This window comes from Topomyia yanbarensis, chromosome 1, assembly GCF_030247195.1.
Source record: "Topomyia yanbarensis strain Yona2022 chromosome 1, ASM3024719v1, whole genome shotgun sequence".
Lineage (NCBI taxonomy): Eukaryota > Metazoa > Arthropoda > Insecta > Diptera > Culicidae > Topomyia > Topomyia yanbarensis.
This window is the reverse complement of record NC_080670.1, coordinates 44,111,807-44,133,498: the sequence shown is the minus strand read 5'-3', so window position 1 is coordinate 44,133,498 and position 21,692 is coordinate 44,111,807. Positions and strand designations below refer to the sequence as shown.

At 39.8% G+C, this 21,692-nt stretch overlaps 1 protein-coding gene and 1 long non-coding RNA gene across 2 annotated transcripts in view; one reads left to right on the top strand and one right to left on the bottom strand.

The window, feature by feature from the left end:
* Window positions 1-21,692, top strand: part of LOC131677481 (uncharacterized) — a 452,688-nt gene that overhangs the window by 229,510 nt on the left and 201,486 nt on the right. The gene's annotated exons all lie outside the window — the stretch shown is intronic.
* LOC131677482 (uncharacterized) lies at window positions 11,052-12,986 on the bottom strand. The gene is made up of 3 exons (XR_009303372.1): window positions 12,859-12,986; window positions 11,848-12,799; window positions 11,052-11,785 (listed from the first exon to the last, which is right to left on the bottom strand). It is a non-coding gene; the product is annotated as an uncharacterized LOC131677482 (long non-coding RNA).

Below are 21,692 nucleotides of genomic sequence, written 5' to 3'. Positions count from 1 at the left end.
ATTAAGTATTTTGCATTATTAAATAAACAATTTTTATTCAAGAGTAATATTTAAAAAGGGAGTATGAGATATTGAATGCACTACTTTCAAAATATATTGTTCGTAATTCGCCATTTGTGTATCACAACTACATAATAACGAGTTCTAGGGACTTAATTCTTCTGTGTGAATCTTTTTTGGTGAAAACTTTCAAAAAGAAAACAAAAAAAATGTTGAAAATTATAATTGCAAAAGCTGTTTTGATCCACCTATTTATGCAATCGTGCCTTTCTCATTGGTCCAAACTACGATTCCATGGCTGGTTATGTTTAATATAATGGTGGAAGTGTATATTATATATTCAGTACGATTTGCACACAAATACAATGGATCGACAGCCACGAACTTGAGATGCTATGTGTCGACGTTGAAACACTTGAAACCAGCAGCGGATCCTGGAGGAGGGTTCAGGGCGTCCGGACTCTGCCAAAAAATTTCAACTGGTTAAGAAATTTAAAATTAGTTTCAATTTCTACTACTACTACCAGGAAAGTTTATTCGGGAAAGGGATTTGAAGAGGGAAGGGAGGTTTAGAGAAGGGTGGTGTGTGATATGGGGAGAACCTCTCACCGCATACCCCTAACTACGTCCCTGTTACAATTCAGAAAACCTATATTAGTCAAAAAATGTCCGGGATTAGGTTGACGATGTTCAGAGTGATTGCATGACCTTTCTATAGGAGAAAGGCAAAAAACAATGATATTTTTGTTAATTTAAGCCTAAAAATTGTAGAAACTGTATTTGCATTATTAAGAAGTTATTAGTAAGAAAGCATTTTTAACAACGACATTAAGTATGCTTCTAAATTTCTAAGTATTTGCAAGTCATAAAAATAATTTTTTTATACAATAATAATACTAAATATCATTTCGAAGCAAAATGCTCTTAAAATTTTTTTTGCTAAATATTTTGATATTTTCTTCAATAAAAATATCTAGTAGTAAAAATACGCCCTTTCAATAAGTTACTCACAAATACCAAATGCAAAAAAACATAACTTGTTTAAAATTTAATAGCAAATAATAAAAGTTTTAAATTTAAACTTAAAACATTTTTCAAAAACTATTTTAAGTTTTGATTTTAATTTAATTTTTTTTCTTTAAATAATTTAGTTATACAATGTAGGGGGTGGGCGTAGCGTCTTGGTAAATCGATTGCCTTGTACGCAGCGCACCTGGGTTCGAGTCCCAACCCCGCACATAGGGTTAGAATCTTTTCATACGAGATTTTTTTAACCCGAAGAGGCGAATGACCTTAAGGTTAAAACCTCTATAATCGAAATAATAAATAAATAAAGTAGTTATACAATGTATTTCAAAATGGTTTTTTGAGTTGCCTGGCGCTGTCCCAGCGTGAAGGGTTTCCAGATGCGTGGGTTTACGCACAACGTATTTTTCGTGGAAGAAATTCATTGCAGTACATCAAACCGCATCTCTGACAGCCAAATGGAGACAGCCCATCCCTCCACGCCGGAAGAACCAAATTTAATCCACGGCATCCCCAAATTCTCAACACAAGCGATGAAATCGATCTCGCTTCTCCTGAGAGCAGTTAAGGACGACCAAATCTCGTACTTCAATCATCGTGGATTGCTCCTTGAAGATCTCTGATGAAATTACTCACATTGGTCCAACAGGCAGTGATATCAGGCTCAAAGAAACGACAGTGCTGGGGAGACATTTTCTATTATACATGTGTAAATTTTTATATGTAAATCAAAACAATATACTAAATACGCGTCGATTTCTTCCTTACTGTAAGGAATCGAAAGTTTTAATGTAATGTTAAAATCCGATTGATACAAACATTACATTAAGGCGGGGCTGGTTGATGGAACGATGACTTCGGAACATGTCTGGCGCTGTACACGAAATGGGTCATCGGAAAGTCAATTGAGCTAACACCTACCTAAATCCATGAACTAAGTTATTTGCATGAATATGTTTAATTACATGCAAACATCTTTTTTCTGTAAATCACTACCAGCTAGTGGGAGATAGGATGGTTAACACACACAATGTATTTCAAAATGGTTTTTCAATTCAAAATGCTCATGAAAAATTGTCCTCCAAAATGCAGATGTTTTTAAGTTATTTTAGAATTTCTTTCGACATTATGTGTTACTACTTGAAATTAGGACCTTTTCATAAGTTATTTACGTTTGTTCAACAAGACCAATAGGTTTTTCAAAATAAACACGAAATTTCCCGTTAATACTCAGTTTCCATATCAAGCATGATTTGTGTACGACTGTCTCGATATCCTTGCTTCAATACAAATAGAGAACTCAAACGTGACAGATTCTGGTTGTAACGTGACAGACTATTGAGAATACCCCCTAAAATCGAAAATAAAGTTTTTCTTCAGGGAAACTACATTTCGAACTCCTTTTTGTTTTCCAAGCTTCAACTTAAAATTATGGTCACGCAAATTTTGAGGCCGACAGAACCGACTTTTTCAATTTAGTCGGGCAACCTCCAAACTCACTGCGAAAATTGTGTAACGTGACGTGACGTATCAAAATGACAATAGAGCGAAAACCATTCATGATAGAAAAGAACTTTCTGTAGAAAAAATGTGCGGCTTAGTGACCTTAATAATGTGCAATTGTAATAGAATCTGGTTTTATCGTTTTTACAGACTTATCTTATGAAATATGCGTAAACTTGTAGACGTGACAGACAGAAGCCTTGACTATATAATGCCATATTTAGAAATTAAAATGGAAATTCATTTCTTCATTAATGACCCAATTCAAATCTTTTAAATGGTAGCAACTTGTTATCCTCATAGTCAGAGATGAGTGGAGAAAAAACAGACAAATTAGGCACGGCTTATATATACTAGGCTAGCTCGTTAAAGTGTAAACATTTGACGAGCGCGCGTCATAGAAATCGTCGGCGAAAACAATTATATGAAATTCCTATATGGGATCATCCATAAATGGCGTAGCATTTTTTGAGTGATTTTTAACACCCTAAATACCCCCTGGTAATTACGTAGCTTGACGGTAAACTTCCCTCCCTTGTCCTCTAAAAAATTCAAAAAAATGAAAAAAAACATGTTAGTTAGATGAAACGGGTAAAGATAAGTAGCATGACATGACCCCCTACCCTCCTGTAGTCACACATCATCACAAAATACAAAACTCCCCCCTCCCCCATATAATGCTACGTCATTTATGGATGATCCCTATTGTTTGCTGCTAACGAATGTTCGACACCTGATAAATCACAAGGAAGCTAAACCGATGTCCAATACCTTTGCTGTGAACAGAAAATTACGGTGGGATATGTTTTCTATGGCATGCAGCTAAATTCCCGATTTACGCTAATAATCACATAGATGCACTGATTATCCACTGTGTCTAGTGTAATTATGGCGTAATTTACGTCAAGAATCCACTATTTTTTCCACCATAAGAGTTCAAATATTGTCAATTAACAATTTTCGAGAAATTCGTTTGTTTATCTCAACGATTTCTCTGACGTCACCGAAAACTGTCAATTCGCAGAGTAGCAAGCCTCGTTTCTGTGAGCAGTGCAAATTGGGAACCTTTCATTCCTTTGTTAAAAGCTAGCAGTGCTACCAAATAATGCCTGGTTTGTATTAACGACGCTGAATCCCTCTGGATAAAGACTCGACACGTCAATAGTTTGTTTATCATTTATCTGTCAGTGTCATTCCAATCGAGCACGAGACCTGTCAATGTCATTCCAATCGAGCAGAAGATTTGTCAAATGTTGCAATCTGATGAATGAATTTTGGATAGTATTGTGATAGTGAGTAAAAATATTTTGAATAAATTTCTGAATCGAATCTCTAAGGCAAGGAAACATATAACTTTTATCATTACGGTGCCTACTAAAAGTTGCTTCAACGATTGCAGCTATCCGTAATGTAATTTTCTGGTAAACCACAGAACCGCACCCATTCCGCACGAAGGTCGTAGTTTGCAGGGAAGCGAAAAAAAAACATTATTTTTAAAACCGGCGGTAGTTTTGTTGGTGCAAAACTTCACACAGCACTTCATGATGAAAAAACGATGTTGCAACTCTGCGGTAACTGTAGAATACGAGTCAACTGAAGTTAACGCTGTGACAGTGGTGCTAGTTTGCAAAAAAAAATGTTGCCAAGCCATTTTATTTAGTTGGGATAAGATGGCGAGTCTTTATTCAGTAATTCAGCGTCTTTAGTTTGTATCAGCTGGATCACAAATTTGACAGTTTGTTCGCTCAATATGGCGTCTTCGCACATCTCTCCGCACAGGATGACTAGTAGCAACGTACTACCTTTTCATTGTTGAACCTGGGTGAAAGCCACCTATCTCAGTTGGTTGATGTATCGGATGCTCAGCTTGATGGCGATGCCATATTATAGCGGTGAACCATTTAGCGATTTTTTTAGATAAAATTTGACAGTTCGAAAGTTATTTTCTCTCGAATGGTAAAAATTAATCAAGAGAGCGACCCATTTCAAATGTTGACATTTGGATACGTATTTAGAATTGACAGATGCGAAAACCAAAAGTTGGTTGAGGTGTGAACATTTGTCGATATTTGAATATTTGTTTTTTTTTTTGCCTATAACAGTCATAGCCACATCCACTTCATGAAACAACCCAAACAAATCTTAACGCTTTCGTTTCCATCATTCTTCCTTCATTTTCTATTAAGAAATATTGACAACCTCAATTAAGTACAGAGAATATTTAATCTGGATCATAGGCAAACATATTAACTAGCGAGCTGTCAAGTTTAACTATCGCACTGTCAAATTGAATTATGCTTAAGAGCAGGGTTATTTTGCAAATATCTTTCGAAGTGTCAGATTTTAACTAAAAGTTAAAAATTTCGCCAAATGGGTCAAAGCCCACGATTTAGTGCAATCGTTTACCAGTGACAAGAACCTAAAAACCAAAAATCTTTTCACAAATATAGAAATGGTGATCTGATCAGCTAGCTTGGAAAACTGAAAATTTTCCGCTAAGGTTTAATTGAGAAAACCTGGAAAAGCATCTTTGAAAGCGACAATAGCAGTTTTTTTGCACAAGGTTGGAAAAATCATTGATTCTAATTCGCGCGATCTTCAGCTGTGTGAGTTTCAATCGTGCGATTTTTATTTGCTATAAAATCGTACCACTTTTCATCGATGTTTAATCATACGATTGTAATTGTTCAATTATATAATCGCTAAATTGATGTGACTCTTATGCGCGCGACTTCTAAATGAAAACGATATTTATTTAATGAAATTCGATTATAAGATTTTGAATTGCACTTTTAAATCTAGCGATTTTTCCTTCACAGTTTTATATTCTTTGTGATTTTCGATCACGCGACGCAAATTTCATTCAAGCGATAAAAATCGCGAGTTTTCAATACATGCGACTCTTGTAAATTGACTTTTTGTAAATTTTATTGCAAATAGCGTGGTTTGTATTCGAGCTATTTTTAATCGTGCCATTTTGATTCGCGTGATCTTTTTCATTGATTTTTTTCTTACGATATTTATGACAGTTCTTAATCGAGTGTTTTTTAATCATGTGTTTTTAAACTGTGAGTTTTAATCCTTCGATTATTCATTCTCTGAAAGTTTGCTTTTCAAGTTTGCGCTTCAGATTTGCGTTCTGTGCTGTTTCTAGTTCGCAATCTACGCTCACGTTTCAAGCTTGCGTTGTAGATTAGCCTTACGAGTTTGTAATCTAAGTTGGCGTTGAAGTAGAAATTTGATTAATTTTTTGCCAGTTTGTGTACAAGGTTACATACAAGATTCTGTTATGATTGTCTAGAAAATGATCGTATTGAAATGCGGTCATCAGTCTTATGATTAACACAGAACAGGCATTGATGTTCTCTCCGCCATTTCGATTATATTTTCTAGTCTTCTACCTTCAAACCTGGAAAACGAAGACGAAGACGAAAACGAAAACCGATGACCTATAACCTATAACCGATTATCGACCGATAACGAAAAACTGTAAACGAGAACAAGAACGAGAACGAGTCAACATTCGTTTTCGAGCTCTCCATCGAGACAGAGGTTGTTTTTTCTAGTCCGTAGTGCTGTGTGAGGCGATAAAGAATAGTTTTAATCCGCATTCAAGGTTATTTTGCCAGTTCGGTTCGGTCCTCAGTCTTTTGTTCGCGTGTGAGGATTAAACAATAGCCAGCTGTATAAGCTGGATCGGTTCGTCGTTGGACACCAGTTTAAAGGTTCCCCCACACTGACGCGATTTTGTCGCAGCGACTGCGAAAATTTCGCGAAGCGACTTGTCGCTAGCAACTCTGCTCATGGCGACAGATGTGCGCTCCCATACTGACGCGAACTTTTCGCGTCGGCTGTTGCGAAATTGCAGCGATTTTTGAACAATCGCTGCGTGCGAGCATTGTGTCACAGTCGCTGGGTGTTCGCCAGATATTCAAGATGGCGCAGACTAATCAACTATTGTCATTTGGCGCATCTCAACTTTACATAAGTTGACCAGAATTCCGAAAAAAATGAATATAGTTATACGAAAAAAATCGCCTAAATTTCAAAACCAAACTGATGGACGCTTCTATACCACTACCAAGTCCAACAAAACTATTTGAAAACGAAGATTACATACCGTGTGAAAGCCAGGTAAATCGAATAAATACTGGAGCGGTAAAATTGAATTGAAAGTAGGGTGGTTAGAGCTATTTAGGGTAAGGTGGGGCAAATCCGACCTAGTAAATGGTTTTGGCTGTAAAATGCACATTTTACATCGGATCAAGTCGTTTTATATACCAAATTAAAGGTTAGACTTCTGGGCAACTTTCTGTATACAGCATTTTATTTATTTTTTCCCTTTTTTATTTCGACTATGTTAGTCACATTTTCTTTTTTACGTTTTAACGACATTCAATTAGCTAGAGATTACTGGGTAGGGAAAGTTATGAAACTTAGAGCCATAGTACTCAAGTGAGAGCAAGGATGTGAAGTAAACAGATCGGAAAACTAGAAGTGGCAGGGTCATTAGAACCCATTCCCTACCCAGTAATCTCTAGCTAATTGAATGTCGTTAAAACGTAAAAAAGAAAATGTGACTAACATAGTCGAAATAAAAAAGGGAAAAAAGAAAAAGAAACTGATGGGAATCCATCGGCAGCGGTGGGTAGCCGCTGTAGACACAGCCATTTCCTTACACAATGTAGCAAACCCGCCACGACTGTAAGAACAGTGACAATAGTCTAATAAAAATCTATCCCGGCATTCAAAAGGCATACAGAGATGAACAGCAGCAATCATCATTCAGATTGATGCTAATCGTCGACAGGTTTTCAGTGGTGATCTTGCGTGGCTTAATTTTTGCCGGTTGTCACGGTAAAGATAGATAGTCTACCTTTATCAAGGACTCATGATAGTGAAATCGGGTGATTCGTAGTTATTCTGCCTAAGCTCGACCCTCATTATCAGAAGGCAAAAATTAAGCCCGCACGATATTAGGCCTGTTCTAATGACCCTGCCACTTCTAGTTTTCCGATCTGTTTACTTCACATCCTTGCTCTCACTTGAGTACTATGGCTCTAGGTTTCATAACTTTCCCTACCCAGTAATCTCTAGCTAATTGAATGTCGTTAAAACGTAAAAAAGCATTTTATTTAGATCTTCGGAATATCTTGAGATACAAGCGTTTTACAAAAATGTTCATTTTTGCTGCTTTCAAAAATGGTGGGGTAAATCCGACCCCCTATGTTTTTGGTTGATTTAGTGCGGATATTACTCAAATTTTATGGTTTTTCAATGATAGATAAATGAATGTTGTGTTATTGAATTGTAACATGAAGAAAATGGAGTTCAATATTAATGTTGGAATGCTAAAATCACGAGCAGTAGCACGTAATGATATTCCCATTTGCATCGGAGCAATTGCTTGACGAATACTATAATCATCACGTTTTTGTGTCTTTCGTTTGTTACTATGAACCATTTTGCATAAAAATAATAAATAATAACAATAAAAATATATTTCAATTTGATAAATAAAAATTTTCTTAGCAAAAAAGCGGTCGGATTTACCCCAATATTTTGAGGTCGGATTTGCCCCACCGCGTCATTTTTCTTTACGATGCAATTAAAAAATATATGAAAAAGGTTGAACTAAATTCATCTATGTACTTTGTAGGACTTAAATCAAAGATTTTAAATCCACTTACATTTATTATGTAATCACTTTAAGAATCAGAAATATCCTGTAGTCAATGATGCACAAAAGTCAAATAAAAAATTGTAAAAACACACTTTTTGTTGTATGAGCATCTTAATGTAGACTAATAAAATACTGTCATACCACCATTATGATTATTTTCGATGCACTACACGACAACATTGATATTAGTTCGCGTAGTGCTTCTGATTTTCGGTAACAGAGGGTGGTCGGGTTTACCCAACGGTCGGATTTGCCCCACCTTACCGTACTATAATCCAGTGCTTCAAGTCCTTCGAGAATAAAAAATATTCCAAAGCGGACTCATCTTTCCAAAGAGCTGATCGAAAAATAGTTCGACGAACCCAACGATTCCGCCGTAGAAGAATTAGTGAAAGCATTGGAAAAAAGAAACGTCGGTAATAATACGGATGATGAGAAAGGCCTCCCGGAAAAGGACGATCATTTCTTGTTCAACGAAGATGTTTTAGCATTTTGTTTGAGGGAAGAAATTAACGCCAATGAACGGTTGAACATGTTATGCCAAAGATTCCATAACAATCTGAAAAATAAGAATATAAAATTCATACCGCAAATCGAGCGGGAGAATGAAGTTCCCCACAACATAAAGATAATCGATGAAATCTTGGGTACGGACTCGATCGGAATTCCCATGCGATCAGATGATAATCATGTTTCTTCAACTGGACGAATAAATAGCAACCTCTCGTCGAGCAAGTTCTGTATGTTGGTTAACGGTATAACCCAATAGAGCAAGTGCACATCAAATCAAAATATACTCACACTAGCTTTGTTCCAGTACAAGGAAATCACTCCGGAGTAAACAGGAGCAAAAAATTCTTGCTCCTTTTTACTCCGGTTTGCTACCAGAAGAAGAAAAAAAAGAAGAAGAGAGTAAAGGAACGATTTTCTCCGGAGTACTTCCAGTTTCTCCTGGAACAGACCTACTGATAGCTGCTCAATTTCTCACGAGTATATGTACATGTATCTGTCCGCCTAGATTGAGAGAACATTCGAAATCAAAACCCCACTGCTTCTGGTCGGATATACGCGCAGCAACGACGAATCATCTGAATACACCTCTATCGAAGACTGCATATCAAGAAGACTGCTAACTCTGTCCAGAATCTGGAGACAGTAACAGCAACGCCACTTGCGGGTAAAGGTGGTACTTCCCATAGTGATGCACACACACATATACACTTTTACATTAAGCTTCCTACCTTCAGACAATAGAGGTGCTGTAACCTCTGTCGCTTCTCGTTTGTATGGGGGAAGGAAAGAGATATCAGTCTTCTTAATATGTAGTCTTCGCCTCTATGCTAACCGGATCTAATCTGTCGTATATGCGAGAGTTAACTTACATCTCCTTCCCTCTAAGAACGGTTGGTTTCAAAATCGTCCAATGAAGGACGTTCGTTGGACCAATTTGGACATCGTCCAAATAACCGTTCAACGAACGTCCATCGTTGGATCCGTGTTGAACGATTTTGAAACAATTTTTTGGACGTCTCAGTGGGTTGTTTATAATCCTGGTACCGAATGTGGAGACTCCCAAGTTCGGCACCAACGGGCTGGAGTGTGTGGTGTTGCAGCAGACTGGTGCGTATTTATCTGTGAGGAGAGGAGTACCGCAGCGAGTTTCCCAGGAGGGGATGCTACCGCTAGCAATGTTGATCAGTGGCGAAAGGGTCTGCGTTACAAGGCTGCTTGGTTCGATCAACGTTCCCTTTGTGATCGATGAAAACGTGAAGCTAATGATATATAGGCGATATGTTTCGCCAATTCCTATTCACTACAACATGGACGCATGTTCACAAATTGGCGGAATTCGGTCCACTAACCGAGTAATTTTTAATCGGTTCCAAAGATAGACAATATTTATGAAGCCAAGCTTCGCCGAAGGATTAAGGTGTTTTATTACCTTGTTTTACATCTTTTTGGAGTACGATGTGTATCTTATCTTAGGACAAAGTCTCCTAACAGGCGATAGTACTTTTGTCATTATACGAGAGAACAACGATTTCTACTTTGTAGATCTAACCAGTGGTAAAAAATACTCCAGCTCCGATACGTACTGTCCTTTAAGTAGAATTTACTACTTTGTCAATGAGGACAACGTCTAGGGAAATATTCAAAAAGAGAACCGGGTGTTCCTGACGCAGCTAGATGTGAACAAATCAGCCTACTGAAGACCGCTATTCAATCGATCTCATGAAGCTCCCACCGGTTGTATTCACGATGGAATTTACTTGTACAAAAATGCACTGAATGTACGAGATTTGTAAAAAACTATTGAAAAAAAGATTGTTAAGAAGATTGCAATTTGGAGAACGCACCGTAAAATTACATGGAACCGGTTAGTTTATGAAGCTATCAATTGTGTATTCTCGGATGGTATGCTATAGCAAAAAAACGCAATAACTATATTCTAGTTTCAGCCATATAAGTAACCAACTTGCATACGCCCTTCCCAACTTTCAGTCGGACACTAGTCTGGAAACTAATACGAATGGCAATCTGGAACTGTTCAGTCAACTGTTATCCTTTCCTCAATAGTATATACAATATAAAGTATGCTACAATTTAAACTTTAAATTTGCCTTTCTCGAAATCAATATATTGTCACTTAGCCCGGTCTGACGTAACTCCGACCAGTTCGCTCTCAGCAAGACTTATTCATTACCAGCCATCGAAGTTCAGTCTTTGGTCGTGGTTGCCGAACGAACCATCGCAGATCCGGATCGCAAGAATCTGGGGGATTTGTGTAATCCTCTATTTTCTCCACAGTTATTTCCACCAAACCTTACGACACTGTTGCTATAATTTGTATTTTTCGTAATTTTGCAGTTTTATTACGTACGAAAATCTGTTAATTTACACTGTACATCAGGTCAAGGAAAAGCATTTTTGATTAAAGTTAACAATTAACATAAGGAGCGAATAATTATTTATAATCTTTTGCGCAGCGAATGCCTGCTCAGCTTTATACTCGTCGAAAGCCTCTGCGAGGACAACCCGCTTGATCTCGCTACATCTTACGACGTAAGATAGCTCATTTAGAATTTTATCCATGGTATTGCTCAATTGGGGGCTTCTGCAGATCATTGTTCTCGACAGTTTCACCGGGTGTCCGACGGTTCCATACAAATAGCTACATTGGACCCACAGTACGATGTACGGGTGATTGGTAGTTAGTTTGCACCGCTTCTCCTTCTATCGCTGTATTGTAGCACAATCTGTATCTGCTTCGTAAGCGGAACCACTCACAGGGGCAATGGTACTCACCCAGCCCAGGTAGTACTTTAATATCGCCGTTAGTAGTGCGCTGATGAAAAAATGTGTATCCTTAATGTCGGCCAGCAATAGCAGGTAACAAAGATCGTTCATAAAATTATTATCAATTTTAAGCGCAGCCCGATTAGAACATGTACTGCTTTGAGTTCCAAGAGTGCACGCACCACTGCTTAGCGTTAGCCACATGGGACTTACCAGTTTGGGTACAGTAAAAAAATCCACTGGGCACTGCTGCGTTATGCCGGCAGCCAGCATTATCTGTAGCAATAAATTAACACAACTGTTTGAACAGGTAAGTGAAGGGTTTCTATCAAGCCTACCTGGAGTAACTGCGGCTACCTGTAGCTTGCGTTTTCCGCCGCCATTCTTAAACGACACAGCATTGATTCAAATATACTCATGTGTTCCGAGCTGAATGCTTCAATTTCCTGCAGCATGTCATCGTTTAGTTGAACGCACAGCACAATTCCTAGACGTGCCTTTTTGTGCAAAGGTCTCCCGCGATAATTGGTTGCAGTGGAAAGAACTTCCCCGCTAAACGCTTTTTGTCTAGTCAGTACTATGGTTTCACTATTCCGTCGATTTTTACCACTGGCTCAATCAATACTGGTATCTAAACTAAGTCTTCGAAATCACTAGAAATTGATGCTAGACTGTTGTGGTGCGATGGCGTGGTTGACTTGATGAAAACGCCCAAGGTTCCGTTCCACCATACCCTGAGTCAAGGCCACTTTTGGTTGAAAGTCTCGGATCTGCCAGATGCTCCAAATGCGCAAACTCGATTGGCAGTGGTGGCCTTTGTCTGTGGTTGTACGAAGTATCATATTACGTCAAAGTGGACGAAGTAACAGTAAACGACCGTAGTGACGTTGTACCTATAGAGCTACGATCACTTTCCGACGTATGTCGGCCGTTGTATAGTGCATTCTGACCGATACTTGGCAGTTAATAGCCCAAGTAGGTGGAAGTGGATACTTTTTTACTGCTGTTGCTGCTACTGTTGGCTACTGAAACACGTAAGCATACTTAATGGTTTTTCGAGTTTTTAATCAATGTACCTTCAAACTGCTGTCCTGGAAGACTATAGGTGCAGAACCAAAAATCATTTCGGCCATCGACGTGGTATCGCTTTTGGTATAGCTGTTGTGCTGATATAAAATTTTGCGATGATAAAATTTCCCACGCTGTTAGATCGCTTTGTGGCTTTGTATTGCGGTACTGCAAGTGGACGTTGTTGCTGCATTGGATTCGCCGGAAATTTTCTCGACCGCACTGGAATCAAACAGTAGTTTACGACCTCGAATGTCACATTCGCGGATAAGAACACGAACCTGGTCAGCGGTGAAAGTTGATTCTTCTGAGGTATATTTCTGTGTTGCTGAACTAGCACTGCGCTTCTTGGTATACTATAGTTGAAAACAGATTGTTGAATAATGCAATATTTATAGTCAACTGATTTACTATCCTCTCTTCTTGTTTGTTTTCTTACTGTGTCTAGACTGTGTCGAGTAAACGACCTGCTTCACGCAAAGATGTTTTAAATATAAAGACACGCGGACAAATACACTATTCTCACTGAATGGCTGATAAAACAATCGAAAAATATTTTTTTTTTAATTTTAGGACAACATACGTCGTATTACCATGAGATTAAAATTGAGGTTGTCCCATCTAGCTACTATAGTTTGCAAATGTCACTTTGTGTCGCTTGTAATGCGAAATTCGCGCCGGTGTGGGCACACATGCGAATCGCACTGTCGCAGGAAGCGCGACGAAATCGCTAAGCGAAATTTTCGCAGTCGCTGCGACATAATCGCGTCAGTGTGGGGGAACCTTAAAGCTAAGTGGTTTTTGTCTTTTGTAACACATTTATTGCTTTCTTCCGTCTGCGCGGGCGCTGACCCCGTGCGTTGACGTTTTCTATGGTTCCCTCTCCGGATGGTCAAATGGAAGTTGAATCGGGTTCAACTTCTAAGGCTCCCCCCCCGGCCCAAATGCTATCCAGAACTCTCAACTGGTCCATTTGTGGTCTTCTTTCGGCCCAAGACTAAATCACTGAATCTTCTTCAGATTTCTAGAGACCTGACGGAACGGTTCTCGGCTGTGACCGAAATTTCAAAGGTCCGCTCGGACAAGATAAGGGTGTTGCTAGCCAACTCAAAGCAGGCAAACGATATTGCTTGCTGTGAGCACTTTACGCGGGATTATAACGTGTATATTCCGGCTGTAAGAGTACAATCCGAAGGCGTCGTAACCGATGAGAGTTTGACGTGCGAGGATCTGCTGAAGTACGGGGTTGGCCGATTCAGAGACCGCTTACTTCAGCCAGTTAAAATACTTGAGTGCAAACGTTTGCACTCAGTAGTAGTTGCGGGGGATGGTTCAAAAACGCACCCCCAATCAAACTCTTATCGGGTGACCTTCGCTGGTACCGCTTTGCCAAATTTCGTTCTCTTGCACAGGGTTCGTCTGCCTGTGCGTCTGTTTGTGCCGCGGGTCATGAATTGCACAAAGTGTAAACAACTGGGTCACATAGCCACCCATTGTAGCAACAAGGCCCGCTGTGGAAAATGCGGGGAGAATCATCTAGATGATTCGTGCAGTAAGCAAGCCGAAAAGTGTCCTTACTGTGCGGAGAGTCTGCATGATATCTCGGCATGTCCCGCGTACAAACTACGCGGGGATAAACTGAAACGTTCCCTTGCGGGACGATCCAAACATTCTTTCGCAGAAATGTTAAAGAATGCTACGCCACCATCCTCAGCAAACATCTATACTCACTTGCCTCCTGACGAGGGCGAGGCTGGTAACCCACAAGAGGGAACATCTACTAGGGTGCCTAGAATTTATAGGAAGAGGAGGAACACTTCCTCTCGTAAAGTTCCTTGTAAAGGCCAGAAGGTGTCCCTTGAGGGGGCTCCGAAAGTCACATCTATTGGAAGTGTTGCAACCAAACCGAAGCAATTAGCTCCTGGTCTCGGAGGATTAAGCTCAGAGAAGGAGTTCCCAGCACTTCCAGGAACATCAAAAATCCCAAGTGTTCCTTTGTTTCAGTTCGAGAGTAATCACAGCACTGGAATTGTAAAACTCTCGGACATTGTGGACTGGATAATAAAAACTTTCAATATTACTGATCCTATTAAAAGTCTTATGTTAGCTTTTCTCCCTACAGTGAGAACATTTTTGAAGCAGTTGACTGCTAAATGGCCCCTCCTCTCAGTGATTGTATCCTTCGATGGCTAACTCATCGAACGAGGTCACGGATTTGATCACTGTTCTACAGTGGAATTGCAGAAGTATCATCCCGAAAATCGATTCCTTCAAAATTTTAATAAATAATTTGAGCTGCGATGCATTTGCATTATGTGAAACTTGGTTAACTTCCGACATAGATCTCAACTTCCACGACTTTAATATTATTCGCCTGGATCGAGACACCCCCTATGGAGGAGTGCTTTTGGGGATCAAAAAGTGCTATTCCTTCTACAGAATTAACCTTCCCTCGATAACAGGTATTGGAGTTGTCGCTTGTCAAGTAACAACCAAAGGCAAAAGCCTTTGCATAGCTTCCATATATATTCCCCCCAACACCGCGGTTGGGCACCGACGGCTACAAGACATCTTAGAATCCCTGCCAGCACCGCGACTAGTTTTAGGAGACTTTAACTCTCACGGTACAGCACGGGGTTGCCTCTATGATGATAACCGGTCTTCCTTAATTCAGGATCTTTGCGATAACTTCAATTTGACAATTTTAAACACGGGTGAAATGACACGGATTCCTGCTCCTCCAGCGCGCCCGAGCGCCTTAGACTTGTCCCTTTGCTCAACATCGCTGCGGCTAAATTGCACATGGAAGGTAATTCCTGATCCCCACGGCAGCGACCATCTGCCGATTGTAGTCTCAATCAATAACGGTTCAAGGCCATTGAAATCAATCAATATTTCGTATGACCTCACACGAAATATCGATTGGAAGAGCTATGCTGCCGCGATATCCGACAACATCGAATCTACCCAAGAACTTCCTCCGGAGGAAGAGTACAGCTTTTTGGCTGGCTTGATTCTCGACAGCGCGAATCAAGCTCAGACTAAGCCAGTACCCGGCGCGAACATACAAAAACGCTCTCCTAATCCGTGGTGGGACAAAGAGTGCTCAGACGTGTACGCGGAGAAGGCCGCCGCGTATAAGACCTTCCGGGACGACGGGTTACCCGCTAGCTATCGACAATATGCGACGTTAGAAACGCGAATGAAGAGTTTGATGAAAGCCAAGAAACGTAGTTACTGGCGCCGGTTCGTTGACGGATTAACGAGAGAAACATCGATGAGCACTCTTTGGGGCACGGCCCGGCGTTTGCGAAACCGAAACAGTACTAATGAGAGCGTGGAATATTCAAACCGTTGGATATTCGATTTCGCCAAGAAGGGTTGTCCGGATTCCGCCCCGGCACAAAAGATTTACCGCGCCGCGTCTCCTCACGATAGCGCGAACAAAACACCTTTTTCGATGGTGGAGTTCTCACTTACTCTCTTCTCGTGTAACAATAAAGCTCCGGGGCCAGACAGAATCAAATTCAACTTGTTGAAGAATCTGCCTGACTCTGCCAAGAGACGCTTGTTGAACTTATTTAATAAGTTTCTCGAGGCTAACATTGTCCCACTCGATTGGAGACAAGTGAAGGTCATCGCCATCCAAAAACCAGGAAAACCAGCCTCCGACCACAATTCGTACCGTCCGATCGCAATGCTATCCTGTATCCGGAAGTTGTTCGAGAAAATGATCTTGTTTCGCCTCGACAATTGGGTCGAAGCAAATGGCTTACTGTCAGATACATAGTTTGGCTTTCGCAAAGGCAAAGGGACGAACGATTGTCTTGCGTTGCTCTCAATCGAAATTCAAATGGCCTATGCTAGTAAAGAGCAGATGGCATCAGTGTTCCTAGATATAAAGGGGGCTTTTGATTCAGTTTCTATCAACATTCTTTCAGAGAAGCTGCACCAGCATGGTCTTTCAGCGACTTTAAACAACTTTTTACTAAACTTGTTGTCGGAAAAGCACATGCATTTTTCGCATGGTGACTTTCGACATCACGATTTAGCTACATGGGCCTTCCCCAGGGCTCATGTCTAAGCCCCCTTTTATACAATTTCTATGTCAACGACATTGATGAATGTCTTGACAATTCCTGCACGTTAAGGCAACTTGCAGACGATGGCGTGGTGTCTGTTACGGGACCCAAAGCTGTCGATCTACAAGGACCATTACAGAATACCCTGGACAATTTGTCTGCTTGGGCTATTAAGCTGGGTATCGAATTCTCCTCGGAGAAAACTGAGCTAGTTGTATTTTCAAGGAAGCGTGAACCAGCACAACTACAGCTTCTATTAATGGGTCAAACTATCGCTCAGGTCTTCACAGTAAAATATGTAGGGGTCTGGTTCGACTCGAAAGGTACTTGGGGATGCCATATTCGGTATCTGAAACAGAAATGCCAACAAAGGATCAACTTTCTTCGTACAATAACTGGAACATGGTGGGGTGCCCACCCAGGAGACCTAATTAGGTTGTATCAAACAACGATACTGTCGGTAATGGAATACGGATGCTTCTGCTTTCGCTCCGCCACGAACATACATTTCATCAAACTCGAAAGAATTCAGTATCGTTGTTTGCGTATCGCCTTAGGGTGCATGCAGTCGACCCATACGATGAGTCTCGAAGTGCTGTCGGGCGTTCTCCCGTTGAAAAATCGATTTTGGGAACTCTCATATCGATTGCTCATTCGATGCGATATCTTGAACCCGTTGGTGATTGAAAATTTCGAAAGGCTTGTTGAGCTCAATTCTCAGACCCGTTTCATGTCCCTATACTTTGACTACATGGCGCAGAATATTAACCCTTCTTCTTACAATCCCAACCGTGTGCATTTCATAAATACTTCTGAATCTACTGTTTTCTTCGACACATCCATGAAAAACGAGATTAGTGGAATTCCGGACCACATACGCCCACAAGTGGTTCCAAACATTTTTTATAATAAATTCCGAGAAGTCGACTGTTCTAAGATGTTTTATACTGACGGATCAAACCTCGAAGGATCCACTGGCTTCGGTATTTTCAATCAAAAGTTCACCGCCTCCTACAAACTCAGTGACCCTGCTTCAGTTTACGCCGCAGAACTAGCTGCCATTCAGTATACCCTTGGAGTCATTGAAACATTACCCGCAGGCCATTACTTCATCGTTTCGGATAGCCTCAGTTCCATTGACGCTATTCGCTCGATGAAACATGGAAAGCACCCCTCGTATTTTTTGGGGAAAATACGGGAGCTACTGAGTGCTTTATCTGACAACTCTTTTCAGATTACCTTGGTATGGGTCCCTTCTCATTGCTCCATTCCGGGCAATGAGAAGGCAGACTCCTTAGCTAAGGTGGGTGCCTTAGAAGGAGACGTTTACGAAAGACCAATTTGCTTCAGCGAATTTTTCAGTATTACTCATCAGAGAACCCTCGAAAGTTGGCAAACTTCGTGGAGCAGCGGAGAGCTGGGAAGGTGGCTACATTCGATAATCCCTAAGGTATCGACGAAACCTTGGTTCAAGGGGATGGATGTGGGTCGTGACTTCATTCGTGTGATGTCCCGACTCATGGCAAACCATTACACGCTGGATGCACATCTCCGGCGTATTGGGCTCGTGGATAGTGGTATCTGCGCTTGTGGCGATGGCTATCACGCCATCGAGCACATTGTCTGGGCGTGCACCGAGTACAGTTCCGCTAGGTCTCGGCTAATGGATACCCTGCGGGCCCGAGGAATACCAACCAACGTACCGGTTCGAGATGTGCTGGCAAGCCGCGATGGTCTCTATATGTCCCTTATATACACCTTTGTGAAAACCATCAATATACAAGTCTAACTGCCCCTTGTTATTTTCCTTATCATTCTCAGAACGCTCTTCCACCTGTATCAAAGCATCTGTATCGAATGAGCCAACAAACACGGGACCTACGGCACGAACATAACACGCTTAACTCGAAATGTAGCCGATCCACATCTGAGCCGTACTACGAAATCGTCTGGAAAAACCCCTGCCATCTTGAGGAGGACCACCCGGCGTCCCAGTACATGATTCCCCTGATGAAGGCCACCCGAGTTTGTAATCCATCCGTTGATCTCACGATGCACGATGAAACTGAAATAATTTTCTCTCCCTGCCATCTTTGTCTACCCTCCCTCCCCTGACTCTTATACCCAGAAGTAACACCCTTACCCCCCCCCTCCAATATCATCACGAAGCATTTAGCTCTTCTTGTCTCTTCTAGTTTTAACTATTATATTATATAATCTCGTTTAAATTGCCCAACTCTACTACCCACAAAAATAACTATAATTACGAATCTTTACAAAATTCAATCATGCCCTCTAGTTATTCCTAGTTTTAAGTTAGTCGTAAAAAATTGTCCCCCTTAATTAAACATTATTTGCTCCAATAATCTCACTGATAAAAATGTCAAACCATATTGCCACAAAAACTAAATGACCCCCCTAATTTTACGAAAATAATATTATCCCCTTGTGTAGATATATAAGATAGCTATAAAATCGCATTAGTTTCATTTAAAAAAAATCAATATGTAATCCCCTAGTTTTAAGCAATTTAAAATGGAAAACAAAACAAAATTGGCACCTTTAAGCTAACGCAACGTGCCTTATCAAATAAACGATTTGAATAAAAAAAAAAGAACGAGAACGAGAACGAAAGCGACATAGAGGAGACTGAGGAGACTTGATCCCCGGGGAGACTTGATCCCATCATTGTAACTCAAAGGCGGATCAGAATACATTAATCGAATATACTATAAAGTTGCGTAGTTTTATCTAAACATAAATTTCATTAACACAGAAAAAAGAAATTGGACTTTTGTGTAACCTAATTTTTACCGATTTAAAAAAAAGTCTCAGAGGAACTGAAGAAGATTTATTTTTCAAATTTTCAAACTTTTATAAAATTGATAAAATCACCCACTACATACTCTACTTATGCATACAGAATTACAGGAGAATGTCAATTATATGAATACGATATGATTGAGCTGATTCTTTTGTTCAACTATATTTTTACTAAAGTTTGCTGAAATAGATGCTATGGGTTCACTTGTTCCCTTCAAATTCGTGGAGATTTGATCCCCTTCGCCATACTTCATACACACCACTGAAAATAACCAAATTCACACCAGAACAATTGAAGTCATTGTTGTCATAAAAATGTCAAAAATGAACGCTTCATCGTAAATAAACATAACTGTAATTGTTTACTACAGTATACGTAGCAACCATTCATCCCACATTTGACGTTCCTCAACCATAATAAAGACAGCTTTCAAATAATTGCACGGAGATTTGGGGAATTCGTAATAACAATCAGGTGAGAGATGCGTAATATGTAGTAACAAAAATAACAATATCTAATCATAACAATTTAATCAATACTACAATCCATTTATAAAATTGAATAGGGTAATGTACCCGTTTTTGCCCTATTAAGAAGGGTACCACATTATTACTACAATAATTTTATTATTTCAGTTTCTTTGATTTGTTATTAAGGTCCATTTTTTTATTTCGATTATAGAGGTTTTAACGTTAAGGTCATTCGCCTCTTATTAAGAGCCAATATAATAACAAAATTGTCTTGAGAATGGTGAAAATCTTCTGTTTGAGCGCAGCAAAATATCTAATCGAGTACCCCCATTATCGCAATACCATTTGAGTCAATGCGTTAAGCAAAGATGGCAGACGCTGCTCTAACCAAAGGCTTCAGATGGGTAGGTTGATAGTAGAAACAGGGTAACAATAGGCTTATTACCCTACATGCTCTTTTAAACACGTTTTCATAAAGGAATCAAGTGTCCCCAAATTAGGGATCGAGTCTCCACTAATCTAAGAATTTTCCATTTTTTTGTTGTTTTCCAGAAATGCTCATAGCTCATGTCCAGTATAATATTTCCATGTAATTTTTTTATGAATATTAGTCATCCCTTAGTAACAATATAAAACTACAAAAAATACATAGTTTTTTATCATTCCACGGAGTTGGATTGCAAAATAAAAAAGGGATCAAGTCTCCTCAGTCTCCCCTACAGAAGTTCTGTTTACGAATTAGAATCAGCGAAATTTGAACCTGATCTCGGGTCAGACGCCAATATTTTGTACTAAGTTATAGAAATAATACTAGAAATATAGTGATATACCAATAAAAGGAATCGTAACATGCCGAATAAAGAAAAAAAGATGCAAAGAGCTTGACTAGAAGTATATGAATTAACCGATACTATTTTGGTATACATCAGTAATGGAAAAGCAAACTAATAGATGTGCAAAAGTACATACTAATGAAGTAGAATAGAAAACACATGTAACATGCAATCAAACTCGTCCAAATGCAGCAAATGTTGTATATTTACCATTAACGTTAGACTGTTAGACTTTCATCATGCTATGTTGGCCGGGAATGGATGACTCTCGTGCGTCGGTAAATTTCTTTGTACCCTAATTTATTTAATCAGACTTCCCCGAATGAATAGAACCAAATGCACAAATTGATCACCAGCAGTATTAGTCACTATTCTATCATATACGCCAGTTCTGCATCCATTCCCTGGCACAACTGGACACTAGTACGAAAAACTACGATTATTACAAAATGACAACTAATAGGTTCCTATTTATGTATTTATTAAATTAATTCAATTATTAAATTAATTTAATTAGTATATGCACGCTGACGAACTCGACCGATAAATGGACACAAAATGACTCCCACTGTGAGCCCCGTCCACGAGTACCGCCATCCAATTGAGGAACAATATTTGCAAACCTGTCACACAACAAAAGTCAATACACGACGACCCGCCAGTCGGCCACATCACCGCGCACAAACCAGTGGCTGAGCGTTTGAATGCGCAGGTGCAGAGTATAAAGAAACATAGAACATAAAAAAGGCGCACAAGCCCTCTCGGTTTCCTCGATGCACCACTATCGAGGCGTAATGCAATAACCATCTTAAAGCAGTTGTTCTTTAGCGCTGATGCACGCAATATGCCTGATGATGTTTGCAATAACGTCATACCCCTCGACCTTGGGGAGGGAATTTCGATTTT